Source organism: Mirounga angustirostris, unplaced genomic scaffold (genome assembly GCF_029215605.1).
Source record: "Mirounga angustirostris isolate CCGP_5_RB_7025 unplaced genomic scaffold, mMirAng1.0.hap1 SCAF_12, whole genome shotgun sequence".
In the NCBI taxonomy this organism is placed as follows: domain Eukaryota; kingdom Metazoa; phylum Chordata; class Mammalia; order Carnivora; family Phocidae; genus Mirounga; species Mirounga angustirostris.
The window spans coordinates 49,105,407-49,124,322 of record NW_026991720.1 but is presented as its reverse complement, the minus strand read 5'-3'; the positions used below and the strand labels follow the sequence as shown (position 1 = coordinate 49,124,322).

The window sequence follows — 18,916 nt, the reverse complement described above, 5'->3', positions numbered from 1 at the left end:
AAGGGGGCGGGAGTAGCAAACTGCAGGTGGCTTTCAAGTGGTGCTTCCAGAGGATGCCCTTTGCATACCTCCAGTTTTAGGGCCCCGGCAAGCGCCGGTATTCCCTCCCGGATTTGGCGGACGCGGAAGGCGGACTCGGGGCTCCGCGACGCCCCCCGGCGGCTGCGCCGCCCGCCACAGGCCGACGGGCCGAGGGTGCGCCCTCATCTTCCTGGGGCGGGAGGGCGGGGCTTGCGGGCGGCGCGGGGCCGTACCTGGACTGCGCGGTGCGGCGGCGGTGCGGCGGCGGCCCGGGCGGCCCCACGAGGTCTGCGGGCGCTGAGCGCGGGCGCGGGGCCGCTGCGTGCGCGGGGCGCGCGGGGCTGCGCTCGGGTGCGCTCCTGGGCGCTCGCCGCCGCCGCCGCCGTGCCTTTGAGTCAGCAAACTCCGCCGCCTGCCAGCCCGCCGGCTTGGCCCTGCCCGGAGGAGCCGTCCGTAAGTGACAGGAGCCCCGCGGGGGAGGCCTGCCCGCGTGCCGCCCGGGTGGGGGCCGCGGCCGAGGGCCGCGCTTTTCTTTCCAGAGGGCCTGCTGCGCCCAGGTGCCGCTGCCTGCGGGCTGGGAAGAGCTTGGGTCTCCCGGGATTGGAGCCGGGGAGCTGCCACCTTCCCAGCCGGGATGTGCAGGGGAGGAAGAAATGGTCGGCCCGTTTGCCAGGGGAGGGCATGGGGAGTATTACGTCCCGATCCAGGGGTTCATGGCTCAAAAGACACCCCGGGGAGAGGGTGGGGCGGAGGTGGAACCCTGGATGCCAGAAAAAGTGCTGGGGCACCTTACACCAGGCCGGCGTTGGGTGGGTGTATGTGTGTGTGTGTATATATATATATATATATATATATATATATATTTTTTTTTTTTTTTTTTTTTTTAAACCCATGAAAGGGGTAGCTTTGAGTTTAGAAACTGGGAAGGGTAGGCAGGGGTTTTCGTGGGATTGCGGGATCGAGGGAAGAGGCCCGAGAGAAAATCCACGTTGACTGATGATGATGATGACCAGGTTTGGTGCCTCGGGAAAGCAACAGCCTGTTTTTCAGTTCCGATGCATCATACTTAGGTGAGATTGCACGGGTTATTGAGGGGAATGGTCACGGGGACGCAGGCAGCTGTCCTGCTTGAGGAGAAGGGCGTCTTTTTCTGCAAGACGCGTTTACTTGTAAGAGTGATGGAATTAGAGATTTAGAGCAGGAACGAGGCTTTCACGTGATCTCCTTCAAACCTTTCGTTTTAAGGACGGGGAAACTAAGGCCCGGGGAGGGGAGCCCTTCAGCCAGATGGAAGCAGACACAGGCCTAGATTCCAGGGGGCTTCTGACTCCCACCCTCGGGGCGGGGGCGGGCTTGGAATGGCGACCTCGCGGTCCTCCCCCGGGGCTGAGCGCCGCCGCGGGGTGAGGTGGACGCGGGAGAGAGCCAGCGGGAACCGACCTCAGCCCCAGAAGGGGGGTACCAGGGACGTGAGGGGAGGGCCCCTGCCGCTTCGGGCCGTGGCTTCCAGGGGTGGCTATCCCTCAGGCCTCTTTTGTTCTAAGCAAGGGTGGATTGAAGATCGACCCCTGGGGATGTTTTGGATAGAGATACACAAATAAAATACACTTAGAAGTCAGTATACGAAGATGTGAAGCAACGTGATTAGCACCGACTTCTGTTGAACTGATCATCCTGTTTCTTCCGGTGGCCCGTTTCGCAAGTTCTCAGTGCTCACCGTACCGTTTCAATGGGGAGGAAATTGGTGTCGAAAAAGTGGGGACCTGCCCGGGGGACGCTGCTCCTCACCAAGGGGTCTCTTGATTGGCGCTCCACTTCTCTCCCCGCCACTCTGGGTTGTGCTGGGAACTTCCTCTTCTTTTACTTAGGGGAAGGCCCCCTGGAGCTTGAGATCCCAAAAAATAGATATAAACTGTCATTCTTTTCTAAATAAAAATGTGTTAATTAAAGACTCTCGTTTGTGTCCTAGACCACAGTTTTTTACGTGGCTTCGGAGCACTCTTGATATCTTTTTTCAGCCTTAGGATGTCTACTTTCATTTTAAAGGGTTCACTTTGTTAGTTAAGCTATTATGGGAAATGGCTTCTTTTTTCCTCTTTCGGTGTCTTTGCTGTGGTTTAGCAACCGCTTGTGAAAGGCTTAGAACTGGTAGAGATAGGGTTCCAGCCTCTGGAGTCTTTCGTTTCTAAGAGTGGCAAAGAGGGGCTTTTTGCCAAAGTCTGGGTTGACCCCCATGGAGAATACGCCAAATTTTAGACTGTTATCACCCCCCTCTTTCTTTCTCTTGGTAAGGTAGTAGGTATGAGTCAGCATTTCTGCTGTCTTAGCCCTGTTCAAGTAAGAGATAGTTGTACAGGGTAATGGTTACAGATTCTGCTTTCAGACTCATCAGAGTTGAAGTCTTGACATAATCATTTGCTAGCTGAGGTACTGTCAGCAGGGCACGATAACTTATCCTTTATTCGGAAATTTAAAAAAAAAGGTAGTGATAATCCCTCCCCCCAGAACTGTTAATAGCAACAGCTGACATTTATTGAGCTCTTACTATGTGCTAGGCATTGTGAGAGAGTTTTTACGTGACAGTCTCATTAATCCCCACCACAAACTGATGAAGCAGATCCTATTTACATCTGGGGAAGCTAAGGCATCAAGGTATTTAAGACTTCCCTAAACTTCACAGCTACAATTTTAACCACTCAGTAAATGTGTTCCACCTTTCTAGAGTAGCTGATAATCATTTAGGGCTTACTGTAGACCAGGCCCTGTTTCAAATACCCTATGTATATTATTAACAGTCCTTGAGATTGGTACTATTTCTACTCCCTTACCCTCCTTTTTTTGTTATAGATGAAGAAACTGTCACAGAGCCCAGGGCAGACAACCAGTAAATGATGGAGCCAAGACTTGAACTGGGCAGGCTGGCTCTGGAGTGGGAGGTCTCACCCAGTCCCCTGTGAATGGAGGGAAAGGGCTGAGCCAGGCCTCAATCAAGGGCAAGTCTTATTGGCACTTCCATTTATTTTTCCCTAAATAACTACTCCCTACTCCTAGGATCTGCAGGGGAGATGCTCTTAGTTCTGCAAGTGATTCATCTTAGCTTAAGGTTTTGTGATTTTGTGTATATTTGTTGTATTCTCTGTTATTTTTAATAGCTTGTGGTAGGTCTCTGTGATCTTGATCCTAGGAATACAGAGATAGGCTTTAGGGGATCTGTGAACCCCCTGAACATGTCTGATTTTATACTCATGTGCGAAGGTGCATTATTCTGGGGGAGAGAATCTATAGCTTACTTCTGATTTTTAAAGGGTCACCTGTGCTGGAAAGCAAAGTTAGAAATGCCCATTCTATTCCAATAATCTCATTTTACAAATGAGGCAGCGGAGGCCCAGTGGAGAGGCAGAATAACTTAATCTGAACTATACAGCTCATTAGAAGTAGAAAGGGGGCTAAAACTCAGGTCCCCTGGTCTCATCTTCTTTCCATCACATTCCCTTATCTCCCTTTGGAATAGGGGTGCCAGGTGAATAAATTATGAGATACCAAAAGACTCCCTCCTCTCCTATAAGGCTGCCACAGTGTTTGAGGCCAGCAAAGCTTCCTGGAAGTGCCTCTTAAAATAGAGCATCCTTTGGCATGTCACATTATTAACTGGACCACTTTACTGTGATTCAGAATGGGCATCGGCAACTCTGTAAAGGTATGAGCCGGGAGCATAAAAATTGAGAAGATGGGGAAAGATTCAGAACATGCATTGGTTGAGTCTCAAAGAGGCCATGTGGGCCTCTTGGCAGAATGGTAGGTTAAAACGTTTTTGCTGAGAGGTTTGTAAATTCAAAATGCCATGAAGTCTGAGATTTCTGTGTAGTGTGTGAGTCACTAGGAAGTAAGGCCACACCTCCTGGCCAAAGGCTGACGCTCCAATGACTAAGCAAGACTGAAAGGTCATGAGATATATATATATATTTTTTAAAGATTTATTTATTTATTTGAGAGAGTGAGAATGAGAGAGAGTACATGAGAGGGGGGAGGGTCAGAGGGAGAAACAGGCTCCTCGCTGAGCAGGGAGCCTGATGCGGGACTCGATTCCGGGACTCCAGGATCATGACCTGAGCCGAAGGCAGTTGCTTAACCAACTGAGCCACCCAGGCGCCCGAGATTTTTTTTTTTTTTTAAGATTTTATTTATTTATTTGACAGAGAGAGACAGAGGGAACACAAGCAGGGGGACCAGGGGAGGGAGAAGCAGGGTTCGCAGGGCTCGATCCCAGGACCCTGGGATGATCCGAGCTGAACGCAGACGCCTAACGACTGAGCCACTCAGGCGCCCCAAGGTCATGAGATCTTTATGAATTTAGGCCAGCCCTGTAACTTCATTTAATTTTTACAAACTGATAAAGTTTACCTGGAAAAGTAGCTGTGTACTGATAGGCAATATATTTTGAAATGTATTGTTCAGCCAGATTTCAAAATATATCCTGTAGGACCAGGGATGGGGAGTCCAGAAATGGTTCTGTTGTGAAGACAGGAACTGAAGGTATGACAGAATCGACTTCAGTAAAGTCTGTTGAGACTGTTGCCTCACATCATTCATAAAAACACATTCCATTTAGAGTAAAGATTAAATGTCAAAACCAAATTATAGACATTAAAATATATACCTAGATGAGATGGTTTTTAAAAATAACTTTGGAGTTATTTATTTATTGGAGTTTGCCAACTTTAATAAAACTCAGAAACCATAAAGGAAAATATTGATTTAACTTTATGAAACATTACACTTCTGTAAGAAAAAAGATGTCATAAAGTTGAAAGGCAGATGACAAATTAGTAAACCAAATAGTTGCAAAATATATAACAGGAATGGAGTCTTAGAAATCAATAGAAAAAAAATCCAATAGAAATATGGGCAAAGGCTATTAATAGGTAATTCACATATGTATATAAAAATGTTTAACTTTATTAATGACCAGATAAGTGATCTGTTCCCTTGCCTATTCTTCCACTGCCCCGCTGACCCCTTCAGTTGGTAGCTCCTCGGCCCATCCTGGGTCCTCTTTTGTTTCTCCACGCTTTCTCCTGAGATGTTTTTGTGCATAAGAATTACCTGGGAAACTTGTTAAAGCAGATTTCTGGGCCTTTCTTCCAAATAGTCTAATTCAGTAGGTCTGGAATGAGAACTGGGAATCTGTATCTTGATTCCCACGTGATCCAGATGCAATGACAAACACTGGACCAGCCGGTTTTATTCATTTCTGTGACTTTAAACCATCAATTCCTGGATGCTGATGTCTGGCTCTCTTGTGAGCTCCAGGATTATGCAGTTCACATTGAATCTGACTCCTTGGATGTGTTTCAGACATTTTCATTAATTTGCCCAACACTATTGATCATCCCCTCCCCGGTTTTGTAGGGCTGAACACTTAGGCAATTTGGGGGCCCTCTTTAAGAAAAAGTACACAGCATTGTGAATGCAAAATGCAGTACAGGACTACGGAGGTGTCTGTGTAGATTGTGGCCTCAGAAACTGGAGCTTCTTTAACTTCTTGGTCATTCCTTCTCTGCTCCCCACTCTCACCTAACCCATCCTCCTCCCTTGCCCATCTGAAGAGATTATTACTGCCATCTGCCTGTTTGTCCAGGCTAGCACCCCGGAGCCATTTCTCCATCCCACCCCCACCCAAGCCAGCTCAAGGTCTTGGCTGATTTTCCCATCTGTCTGTGCTCTCCTCCCTGCCCCAGCTCCCCCTTAATCAGCTTCTGATCCTATCTCTCGTTCCACTCTGCTCCCCTCCAATCCAGTTTCCCAAATCAGCCAGAGTAATCTTTTTTTTTTTTTAAGATTTTGTTTATTTGAGAGGGAGAGAGAGAGAGAGAGACAGCACGAGCAGGGGGGAGGGGCAGAGGGAGAGGGAGAAGCAGGCTTCTTACTGAGAGGAGAGCCCTATGCGGGGCTCTATCCCAGGACTGTGGGATCATGACCTGAGTCCAAGGCAGAAGCTTAAGGGACTGAACCACCCAGGTACCCCCAGAGTAAACTTTTTTTTTTTTAAAGATTTATTTATTTATTTGAGAGAGAGAGCGAGGGAAGGGGCAGAGGGAGAGAACATCCAAGCAGACTCCTGCTGAGTATGGAGCCCGAGGAACCATGAGATCATGACCTGAGCTGAATCCAAGAGTTGGATGCTTAACAGACTGAGCCACCCAGGGCCCCCAGAGTAATCTTTTTAAGAACATACATTGGAACCTGTCATCCCCTTGATTTGCCAGCCCCACAGTGTGGACTGGATGGTCCCTGCAAATGGCCGAAACTGGTGGCAGGGCCATGAATGTGGGGTGGATGGCAGAGGGTGGGGGTGGGGGTCACACTACACGAGCTTGACCTTTTGGAGACTAGTTTCAAAGAAGTGGGGGTGCATCTGGAGAGGCACACCCACCTTGTTCACTACTGCTTGTTTGGTTCTGTCCCAGTTTACCACCTTTCACTGAGAGAACCTGGGTGCCACGTGAAACCTGTGGAGTGCAAGCGAAATGGGGTGGATGTCCCTTCATGCTTTGCGTTTGGATGTGTTCCTGTGGTGTTTCGATGTTAGGTAGTAAAATCAGACTGTTTAATTAGTTTTGGGGAAGAAAGGCACATTGTTTTTTAAGCCAAGTGGCATCTGGGGCCTCCTGTTCCTTAGAGAACTAATAAACCTTGGTGAGAACCCATAAGCCCATGGCCTGGGGAATTCCAAATCCTCCCAGGTTTTCTGCTAATTCCCTCGGGTGCGAGTGGGAGAGGGCTCCCCTGCTCTCTCCGTTTTACCTTGGTGTCAGCCCTGACATACTGGTGAAGGAATCTGTGGCACCACGTGTGTTGCTTGTTCAGTGGACGTACCTAGGTTAGGGAGAAGTCAGCCCGTGTGGCTTCTGACCTTCCCTCTCTTTGCCTCTGAGCCCTGTCCCTCCCTCCCTCCTCACTTTCGGCTGAGCTGCAGGCTTTTCCCTCTATGATTGTGGCTACTCCCCAGTTCCTTCCTCAAACTTATAGACCCAAACAGTTCAAAGTGCAGAGCCCAACAAGGCGCTTTGTGTGTTGGGAACCTGTGCTCAGGACTTAGAAATACAAACACGCAAAGAAGAGTTTTCTATTACCTGATAATTTTCTTCCCTTTTCTTACTGACATAGCAGCTGTCCTTATTGTAAAGTGGCATTTGGAAGAGCAGGAGAGAAGGGAAAAAAGGGGAGAAGGCAGGTGTCCTTGCAGCAACCCCGGGTTCCCGGCTGGGTTGGGGGGTGGTATCATAGCTCTGGGTTCTGGTATCTCAGAACAGGAGACAGAACCTTTTTATCAGCCATGTATGGATGACCAGACCCTGAGAATCTGGCCTCCTTCTGCTCGAACACACATGAAAGTTCTTATGCCAGGTAATCAATGCAATGATTTACAAGGAGGTGCAGACTAGATGCTGGTTTTTTCTAGTCAGCTCATTTCCCTGACAGTTGAGAAACCTTGAAAAACTGTGACCTCTGTTTTGAGAACTTTGCTAAACCAAGTCTGTAAACAAACACGTGTCAAATGCCCTTGGATTACAGTCAGCGCTTTGGCAAATAATTTAAGGAATAATAACTTTGGTATTTTACTTATTTATTCATTCATTCATTCATTCAAGACTCATTTATGTTTATTATTTATAAATCATAAGAGATTTTATTCACTTATTAATGCTATTTCACCGACTTTAAAAAGGACTTTCTATCTGGCTTATCTTCACCTTCTTGGATCAAGGTCAGGCGTTAGACATCCCTGGGGGAATGATTGGCTGCAGGCAATGGCCAAGAGTTTCAGAGCATAGAGATCTAAAATTTTCTGTTTCTGTAAATATTACTCTTCCATCTGACAAAATAGATACTTGAAGAGAACATTCTTTTTTTAAAGGAGCAAGTGCTCTGTGATCCCAAGGAAGAGACCTCAGCATTTTTACCTCCAAGGTCTTGGAAAAGTCTAGGATGGCTGGTAGTGAACGGTGACAGTGGCCAACACAGCCAGCCCTAGGCACAGACCTCCACGTTTGCTCTTTGCAGCAGATCCACAAAGTAGGCAGGTGTCCCCCTTTTTTTTTTTTTTCTCAGTTCGTATTTTATTGGACTGATTCGACTGATTTTCACCATTTGAGATGTAAAGGTAACAGGACTGAGAATGTCAGCTGCAAAGAAGCCACCCACAGGGCGCCTTGGTGGCTCAGTTGGTTAAGCGACTGCCTTCGGCTCAGGTCATGATCCTGGAGTCCTGGGATCGAGTCCCACGTCGGTCTCCCTGCTCAGCAGGGAGTCTGCCTCTCTCTGACCCTCCGCCCCTCATGCTCTCATTCTCGCTCTCAAATAAAATCTTAAAAAAAAAAGCCACCCACAGAGGAGCCAACTGGAAAGGTTCATGTTAAATCTTTGGATTGGAATGGAGGGGAAAAGCTGTTCAGAGCTGGAGGAAGGTCCTTAAATCTCAAGACTACTGATACAAGGATCAGTTTGTGGAAATAAAGTCCCGAATTGCACAAATACCCACTAGGCAGGACAGAAGGGCGTGGGCTGTGGGGACAGCTGGTCTGCAGCAGAACAGGGTCGGCTGGGCTGTGCCCCAGAGGTAGGAGGCTGGAAGTCTAGAGGCAGGTTACCACATTCACCCCAAAATCCTTGCTTCCCAGTCTGTCTCGAGGATGCAGCCGTTTTCCTCAGACAAGGAGGTGTCCCCCTTTTTACAGGTGAGGAAACCGAGGCACAAAAAGGTTAAATACTGTCCGTTGGCAAAGGGCAGAGTGGAAATTCACAGCCAGGCTGCTGGGCGCTGAATAGCTTCTCTGCTTTCCGGTTCGCTGGGCCTTCCAACTCCTCTTAGGGGGAGTCAAAGGTAAAATCTCCCTTTTCAGTTGGCCCTCACCTTACTTGCCAGTCCTTCGTATCCGGACTGATGTAACTTTGGGCAGATTTGAACTTGACCAGTACATCACAATTCCCGATGTCGCTTTTCTCAAAAGCAACCAAATTTCTCACAAGTGAACAAACCCAAGTGGCACTTCATTGTGACAGAGGCGGCCGGCTCCGTGGGACGCTTGTTATTTCCAGTGTGTTGTAACGCTTTTCCTTTCTGAAAGGGAATTTGTCACTCGGTTTGGAAGAGGAACATGTAATGCTCACTTTTGTCTCTAATTTGCCTACCTGTACCCTGTTTTTCTTGCAGTCCCCCAACTGTTCTCCAAGTGCCTGAAGGTGGTTTTGTGTGGATGTCCTACATCATCTCAGCATGTTCCCTCCCGACCTCATCTTTCTCGCTCAGCTCTGAAAACAGGCGCCCCCTTTCTGACTTCTTTCTGCTGGTGACGTTTTTTTCCATTCGCCTGCCTGCTGAGTCATCCTTGACTCCCTTTTCCCCATCATGCTCTTGTCCAAGTTTTTCTCATTATGTACATATTTTTAAATAGATTCTTTTATTTTACATTTTTAAATTTTATTATGTTAATCACCGTACATTACATCATTAGCTTTTGATGTAGTGTTCCATGATTCATTGTTTGCATATAACACCCAGTGCTCCATTCAGTACGTGCCCTCTTTAATACCCGTCACCAGGCTAACCCATCCCCCCAACCCCCTGCTCCAGAACTCTCAGTTTGTTTCTCAGAGTCCATAGTCTCTCATGGTTCGTCTCCCCCTCCGATTTCTCCCCTTCATCTTTCCCTTCCTGCTATCTTCTTTTTTTTTTTAACATATAATGTATTATTTGTTTCAGAGGTACAGGTCTGTGATTCAACAGTCTTGCACAATTCACAGCCCTCACCAAAGCACATACCCTCCCCAGTGTCTATCACCCAGCCATCCCATCCCTCCCACCCCAACCCCCACTCCAGCAACCCTCAGTTTGTTTCCTGAGATTAAGAATTCCTCATATCAGTGAGGTCATATGATACATGTCTTTCTCTGATTGACTTATTTCGCTCAGCATAATACCCTCCAGTTCCATCCACGTCATTGCAAATGGCAAGATTTCATTCCTTTTGATGGCTGCATAATATTCCATTGTATATATATACCACATCTTCTTTATCCATTTATCTGTCGATGGACATCTTGGCTCTCTCCATAGTTTGGCTATTGTGGACAATGCTGCTATAAACATCAGGGTGCATGTACCCCTTCAGATCACTACATTTGTATCTTTGGGGTAAATACCCAATAGTGCAATTGCTGGGTCGTAGGGCAGCTCTATTTTCAGCTTTTTGAGGAAACTCTATACTGTTTTCCTTTTTTTTTAAGAGTAGTTTTAGGTTCACAGCAGACGTGGGGGAGAGCGCAGAGAGATGCTATATACCGCCAGCCTTCCCTCCCCCATCACCCCCCAAAGTACACACTTTACATCAAGGTTCACTCACCGCGCTGTACACCCTATGGGTTTTGACAAAGGTCTGACATGTGTCCACCATTCTAGTGGCCTACAGAATAGTTTCACTGCCCCCAACACCCTCTGTGTCCTGCTTCTTGTTACTTTCAAGTGCTTTTCCATCCCCCCCGCTGCTCACCTTGGGTCCATGATCTCTCCTGCAGGCTAGAGCATCCTAGCAACCCCCTGGTGAAGCCCCCAGCCTATAATTTCTCTCCCTGTCAATCCCTCCTCCACCCCATCCCCAGATGAGTCATTGCCATCATGTCATGGAAACTCGCTCATCCCTGCCTTCCAGCAGGATTGAAGTTCAAATTCCTCCTCTTATCCTGCAGGGGACTTTCCCATCCTAGATGCCCATAGGAAGCATTCTAGGCTTACTTCCTTGCAGTATTCTACCAACATAGCTCCTCCACTCCAGGGAGGCTGGATCTCTAGATCTCCAAAAGTGGTACTGCTTCTTAATCACCTGGTCCTGTTTTCTGTGCTTGTCCTAATGCAAGTGTCAAGGCCTCATCAAGCCCCACCTTGTCCATGAAGCCTCTCCCTCTCCATTCTTGCCAGTAGCCTTGTTATCAGTGCTATCTTTTTTTTTTCACATACAGTGAGCTTTGCATTACAAGTGAACTGTCTCATATCCTTGTCTGGGCATTTTTAGGTCATAGAACTCAGAGAATGTAACTTAACCATTAAAAAAAACCATGCTCCTCACCAAGACCAGACCTAGAATGTCACACAGTAGGTGCTCAGTGATTACTTATTGAACTGAATTGTCATTGTCTCCTATTCTTAGAGGGTTCTTTATAGCCCCTGACACTAAGGAGGTCTCCTTTCTGAGGATGAGAAAGGCATGTCTAGATGTTCGGCTGCTGGCTCTCCCAGGCTCAGATACAGATAGAACTCTGCCCCCACCTCACCTCCCTAAAGCATTTGAGACATTAATAACTCAATTTATTGGTTGCTATCTTTTACGCATTTATTTCTAAGGATGTAGCACGGATGCCATGCTGGGCATAGGGGGTCCCTGTGGTAAGGCGGGGGACTAGTAACCAGGCTTCCGATCCTGGCTCCTTCACTTCCTTAGCCACGTGACCTTGGGCACGGTCTCCTTATTTGTAAAATTGAAGTACAAGTATCTCGAGGATTAGATGAGATAATTCATGTTAGAGGCCCCTCACAGTGTCTGGCACATAGTTAGCAATCTGCTATTTTTACTTTGATTACTATTTCTGATTATTAGTGGCATAACTAACGTTACTCCCCATTCTCATCTTTTACCATCCAGTGGCGGTAGGTCAGGAGGAAAGATAGAAAACAATAGAGGAAGACATGTGGTCTTGAAGACATTCCCCTCTGGGCTGTTGCTGGCTAGAAGCTTTCTTTTTTCCCAAGGTGAATGATGAACCACGGGTAAGAGGAAGAGGGCTGGCAGGAGAGGTAGGCCCCTTGTTCTCATGCCCCACCTCCCAGCCCATGTGGTTGTGCTACTTTGAAACTTGATGGTGATGCAGATGTGGAGAAAATTAGTTGGGACTAATTCAATCAAATTTAATTGACCCAATATTTATTGGGCACTTACTATATGGCAGGCACTCTAAGTGCTTGGGTTATAAAGCGTGAATGATTTGGACAAGGTCCCTGCCCTCATGGGACCTTTGAGAGGACAGATAATAAACAACAGAATAGATTAATAGATAAAATAATACAGACTGTGATAAATCCTAAGGAGAAAATAAAAAGGTAGAGCATTACTGGGGGAGTTTGCTTTAGTGGGTGGTCAGGGGAGGCCCCTCCGAGGAGGTGGCATTTATTTATTTATTATTACTTTTTAAAAAGATTTTATTTATTTATTTGAGAGAGAGAGTGAGAGAGAGAGAGAGAGCATGAGCAGGGGGAGGAGCAGAGGGAGAGGGAGAAGCAGACTCCCTGCTGCAAGGAGCCTGATGCGGGGCTCAATTCCGGGACTCCAGAATCATGACCTGAGCTGAAGACAGACGCTTAACCGACTGAGCCACCCAGGTGTCCTAGGAGGTGGCATTTAAACCAAGACCTGCAGGATGGGAAGGAGCCACCATGGTCGGTTGGGTGGGAAGGTGGGAGGGGCCATCAGAGAAAACAAGAGGCCTGAGGTGGGAGTTTCAGAACTGACCTATATGGCAATTAGTCACTATGAGTGTGCAGAGGAGTTGAGACAAGGTGTTTGTTGGAGAACCAGAGGAGTGTACTTTGTAGGGGTTGCGCAGATATAGACCATGTCCTCTGAAACAGTGGTTTTCAAAAAGTTTCTAGCATCAGTACCCTTGAGGGGGCATGCAGTGACCTTCTGGGGTGGGACTGTTGAGGGGTTGGTGATGGAGAATGCTGCGGTATGTGAGATTTGAAAAGAACCCTCCATGATTTGGATACACCTCACTTTCTCCCCTTCCCCAAAATAAGAAGCCCTGCTCATCCTGATCCACTCTGAAGCCATGGGATCTTGGGAACTTTATTTATTTATTAAGATTTTATTTATTTGAGAGAGAGTGCACGAGCAGGGATGAGGAACAGAGGGAGAGGGAGAAGCAGACTCCTTGCTGAGCAGGGAGCCCCACATGGGGCTCAATCCCAGGACCCTGAGATCATCATGACCTGAGCTGAAGGCAGATGCTTAACCGACTGAGCCACCCAGGCGCCCCTCCTGGGAACTTTTACATCTCTTAATTTTCAATTAAATTTGTGAGGTTATATAGGCACACTGTAGAACATGGAATTCTGTCAGTTGGTGAGAACATCGGCATGGGCATTTGAAGATGAGTCACTGTTTAATTGGATCACTGTGTGACCCACTTAAATAAATACTGTTTTTTGAATAGAAGAGTTATGATTTGCTTTCTTTTGAAATTATTTAGAAATGACTTTGGAGATGTCCTTTAAGATTTTAATGCATGTGGATGTTGTCCTTTTGTTCAGAGAAGAGGTACAGGGGAGAGGAGAGCAGTTTCTGGCATTTAGGAGCCCTCAGTTTGAGTCTGGACCACACAGTGTGGCTTTCGGTGGTCATTTATCCTCTCTGGGTATTGGTATCCTCTTCTGTAAAATGAGACAGATAAGTTGCCTGCCTCACCAACTGCCATGGGACAGTGCTTTCTAAACTGCAGAACATTAGAAAATAAAAGTTACTTTAAGAAACTTAAATTCTGTGTGTGTGCATTATTGGCCAGGATGTAATTCATGACCATAGAAGATAACTTTTCACTGCTTATAGATGATTGGTTTCTGGAATAATCCAAAGGAGAATATTTTTATAACTTTGCAGTAGGAATGGGCTTTCTAAGTATGGTACAAAATTAGAAGCCATAAGGAAATGTTTGATAGAATTCATTACCTAAAAACAGTTGGCATAGCAGAACCCCCATGAGCAAAGTAAAAGATTACAAATCAGAAAAATATATTTGCATTTCATGTCATGTATTAAGGATTATTTTTCCTAATACGTAAAAAACTACAAATCAATAAGGAAAAGAACAAACATACCATAGGAAAATGGTCAAAGGATATGAACAAACAATCCATAGAAAATAATTTAGTGGCTCCTAAACACATAAAAAATGCTTGACCTCACATGTGATTTTTAAAATTCTGATTAAATTGCACTGAAATATTACCACATTTCACCTATCTGGGATTGACAAAGATAGAAACATTTTGAAAACCATCCATGTTAGGGAGTTTATGGGAAAACAAAACTCACACATACATGCTTGGTGAATGTGTATTAGTTTCCTATAGGGGCCACATTTCCAGTATCTGTCAGAGTTAATAATTCACATGGTCTGGCTTGACTCAGAAATTCCACTTAGAGAAATTTGTCCTTCAGATAAATTCACAGTATTCACTGTTTAAGTAGCAAGAGTGTCTATCAGTGGGAGCTGGTGAGCATGAATTACAGTACATTTGCACAGGGGAGCAGGACACAGCCACAAAAAGAGAACAGGGATGCTCTGTGGACAGCTGTGGAGCAGTCTACACAGAGTGAGGTGTAGACAGGGCCCTAAGTGAGTCTACCATTTACAGGAAAGGAAGGGGGGAATAATAAATATGTGTATGTGTTTGCATATGCATAAAATGGCTCTGGAAGGATACTAAAAAATGACTAAGAGGTAGGAGAAAGAGGGAGAGTTTTTATTATTATAGAATAATATATTTTGTATTTTTGTATTTTGTATTTTTTTACATTTTAAAATAAATGTTCTATTTTAAGAGTTAATAAATATTAAATAGGAAACAAAAAATAGAAAATAAAACAGTAGTTGAGATAGGGATTGAACCTACCTATAGGTTCATTAGCATTGTGTTTGATGCCCAGATTATTAAACATCTTTATGTGTCCACCAGTATCACAGTTTGGGGCTATGAAAAGGGGAGACATCCTTTCAAAGCGCTATTGGCCATTTTGGGCACACAAGACTAATGTACACTACAATCAGAGGCCAGTGGAAGGATCATATAATCAAGCATTCAGGAGCTGGTGCAGCTGAGGTCTGATGGGGATTCAGTTCAGTTCCATATTGGTCAGGGGAGCACTGTGTTCAAGACATTCATACAAAGATTGTGGTAGAGTAATGGACCCAAAGATGTCCATGTTCGAATCCCCAGAACCTGTGAATGTTTCCGTGCATTCAAGGATGGATGTGATTAAGTTAAGGGTCTCAAGATGAGATTATCTTGGGTTTTCTAGGTGGGCCCAGTCTAATCACATGGGTCCTTAAAAGCAGAGAACCTTTCTGGCTGTGGGCAGAGGGAGATGTGCCCACAGAAGAAGGGTCAGAGAGATGATATGTGGCTGGTTTGGAAGATGGAGAAAGGGGCCAGGAGCCAGGGAATGCTAGCAGCCTCTAGAAGCTGGGAAAGGCAAGGGAACAGTCTCTCCTTTAGAGCCCCCAGCCAGGCAGATGCCTTGATTTTAGCCAAGAGAGATTGGTGTTGGATTTCTGACCTACAGAGCTGCACGATAATAAATCTGTGTTGTTTTAAGCCACAAAATTGATGACAATTTGTTACAGCAGCTATAGGAAATTAATACAAAGATGATGTAGAAATAACCCCGAAGCCTTGCTCTCCTAGGTTTTCTAATTTAGGAGGGAAGCGATGACAAGAATCGAATCAATAATCATGCCACGCCAATGTGGAAAGTGGCATGAAGATTTGCAAGGAGCTGTCCACGAAGGGGCTGGGGAAGGCTGGGGGAGGAGGGGCTGGCTGGGTTGTGCTGTGAAAGGCAGTGCAGCTTGCTGGTTGGGAAGAAGGACGCTGGTGCTGACTGTGGCTTGAATCTTGTCGCTGCCTCTTCCTAGCTTATGGGGCCTGGAGAAAGTCAATCTCTCTGTGCCTCAGTTTTCTAATCTGTAAAGTGGGGATACTAATAATGCCTCTTCAAAGGGCTGTTGTGCAGAGTCAGTATGTTAATGTGTGTCAAGTGCTTGGAGTGGTTCCTGGCCATTCCAAGGGCATGGGAGTGTTTGCTGTTGATATTTTGCCCTAATGGATGGGTAAGGCAGAGGCAGGCAGGGGGCAGTGGTGGAGCATCTGGGGATAGCAAGCCCACTGCTCTCAGTTGAGTGGTGGGAGCCCCGGTGGGGAGAAGGAGCAGAAAGCCTGTTTAGGAGCATGGAGCCAGATGATGGTGGCCTGGGGACCTGGCCTGCAGAGCATCCACTTAGTGCCCTGGAAGATTCAGCAGGTAGGATGACAATGAGTAGAGCAAGGGTGCTGATCAGATTTCTTTAAGTGGGGAGGCGGGTTTGGTTTCTGAGCCTGAACTCCAGAGTCTTCTTCCCACTTACCTTGTCTTTTCTGTCCCTTCACAATGAGCGGCCTGACCTCTAACCAAGATGATCATCTTCACTCCCCTCAGGGCTCCCTCTGCCACCCTGCAGGATTTGGATTCAGGAGCCACCATCTAAGATCTTATCAATACTAGATAATCAGTGTTCGGGGTCGTGGCTTCGGCAGCTCCCCACAGGCTGGGCCTATCCCTGTTCTCTTTCAGAAGTCAGCTCCCTTCTGGCCATTTGGGGTCTCTGTCCTCTCAACATGTAGAGCTGGTTCTTGAGCAGATGAACCACCAGAACCTTCAGAGTTCTTGGAGAGAATGATCCTGAGGTGGGGCATTGTAAGCAGAAATGGGAATCTGAATTTTCCAGACCAGCTGCCTAGTCCCTGTGTGTTCTCCCTCTGCTTTTTGGAAATCCCTCTCTCCTCACAGCTCAGATTCCTCCTGCAGACTCTGGGATGCCGAGGGCCTCTCAGGGAGCTGTCTCTGAAATAGGGGATCCTCAGTGCGTCCTTCCTTCCCATTCCCCGAGAACTCCATGCTCTTGACTCATCTCATCCTTCTGCCCCTCCTTCTCACTTTGGCTTTCACCCCCTAAAAATTTAGATGCTAGAGTGTCAGTCTTTCAAGGCCTCTTCTCTCCTATATTATCTGATAAGTGAACTTGTGCAAAGGGACAGGTAGGTGCTAATGAGTGTGTTTATTATGATCATGTGAAGAAACGCCCAGACCCGTCTGTCCTTGGACAAGTCATCACCTCCATTAGGTGTCTCTTCTTACCTGAGAAACAGAGACCATAGTACTTTCCCTGCCTCACGGGATTGTTGTGACTAGGATATCACTCATTCATGTATTCGTTCACTCATCCGTTTCGTAGTCCTCGAGTACCTACACGGTGGCTGGTAAACTAGTGATAAAACCGGCACAGTGCCCGCCCTGCTCTCGTGGAAACAGATCCCAACCAAGAGACGGTAGCATGTGTGTTGACAGCCTATGGGTATGAGGTCATATCTATGACAGGGCCAGGTCGTCATTGTACATGGTGGCCCTCAGTTTAGCCGGACAGAGGCGTTCTGGTGATGCAGCAGTCTGGGCTCCAGGTCTCCTGGGTTTCTGGGTGGTGTTTGGGGAAACATCTGCAAGTGCTTTGCTTTTCCTTTCCCTCTATCCCACAGTAGAGGTTCTCTTTTCCTCTTCCAGGGCTCTCAGCTGGCGTCTGGGTGGTGTTTGGACGGGCGCCTGGCCTTCCCTGCCACTGCCTTCTCAGAACGAGACCAGGAGGAATGGTCCTCCTGACAGGGGAGCGCAGCGCGCAAGGTGTGGTTCCCTGGACACAGGGCTGCCTCCTTCCCAGTCCTGTGGGAAGCAAATGATGGAAGCTTTGGTCCCTCTTGACTTTATTATAGTTGCCCGGAGGAGTAACTGGAGATTAAGGACCATTGTGATAAAGCAGTTTGAGTTATATATTCTGAGGACACTCAAGATGCTAATGGTGGGGGCGCCTGGGTAGCTCAGTTGGTTGGGCGACTGCCTTCGGCTCAGGTCATGATCCTGAAGTCCCGGGATCGAGTCCCACATCGGGCTCCCTGCTCAGCGTGGGGTCTGCTTCCCCCTCTGACCCTCCCCCCTCTCATGCTCTCTCTCTCATTCTATCAAATAAATAAATAAATAAAATCTTTAAAAAAAAAAAAAGATGCTAATGGTGGCACGTAGGGCTGGCTGTGGGTCAATTCATGCAAAGTGGAGGCTAGTTCTTAAGAACATAGTTCTTAAAACTTTCGCATGAGGGCTCATGCCGGGCCCTTGAGATCATGCCCGTAGCTTCACATCCCTTCCTCTTCCTGAGGGAACAGGCTTGGAGTGACTCCACCCGCAGGTGGTAGCCGACTTGGGAAACAGAACCTTTTTCTTTTATACACGGTGCTGCCTCTTGCGAAAGGGCCAAGGGTTTATATGAAGAAGATACATGAAGCACACATAGGAATCAAGATTTAGAAGTTAACTGGGAAAAGGAGGAAGACGCTGGTTGTGTGTGGGTGTGCGTGTGTGTGTGTATGTGTGCACGTTCACGGAAGAGGCATGAAGGGACATCTTTGCAACATTTGGGGAATCCTGCAGTTTCTCTTTCTCAGTCCTTCCTGTGGGCTAAGTAGAATACCACTTAGCAGATATACGATCATTTAAAAAATTTTTTTCTTATTGTAGTAAGAACACTTAATATGAGATCTACCCTCTTAACCAGATTTTTTTTCTTTTTTCTTTTTTTTTTTTTTAAGTAGGCTCCACGGCCAGCATGGAGCCCAATGCGGGGCTTGAACTCATAACCCGGAGCTCAAGACCTGGGCTGGGATCAAGAATCGGACTCTTAATGGACTGAGCCAGCCAGGCGCCCCTTAACAAGTTTTTAAGTATACAATGTGGTATTGTTACCAATGAGTACCATATTGAACAGCAGCTATCTAGATTGGTTCTTCTAGCAGATACTTGATCGATCATGTTAGAACCTGTAAGCTGATGTCTTTCTTCCCCAAGGCTGTTGTTTCACTCACCTGCGGTACTTTTCTTGGCTAAGAGGTTGCATAGCTGGGTTCTCCAGGATTGTTCTGCCCGGCTGGGGAGACCTGCTGTATCTCTGACGCTCTGAAAAGAATATTCAGAGGAATTTTATACCT

The 18,916-nt window shown here is 46.8% G+C and overlaps 1 protein-coding gene across 4 annotated transcripts in view; it reads left to right on the top strand.

The window, feature by feature from the left end:
- The first annotated feature begins 263 nt into the window (after positions 1-263).
- SNX10 (sorting nexin 10) overlaps positions 264-18,916 on the top strand; it is a 69,346-nt gene continuing 50,693 nt past the window's right edge. For 2 of the 4 annotated variants that reach the window (XM_045864533.3, XM_045864534.3), the window contains exon 1: positions 264-474. The gene's annotated coding sequence lies outside the window, so the exon portion shown is untranslated. The remainder of the gene's footprint in view (positions 475-18,916) is intronic. The other 2 variants (XM_045864537.3, XM_045864538.3) reach the window with 1 other exon arrangement.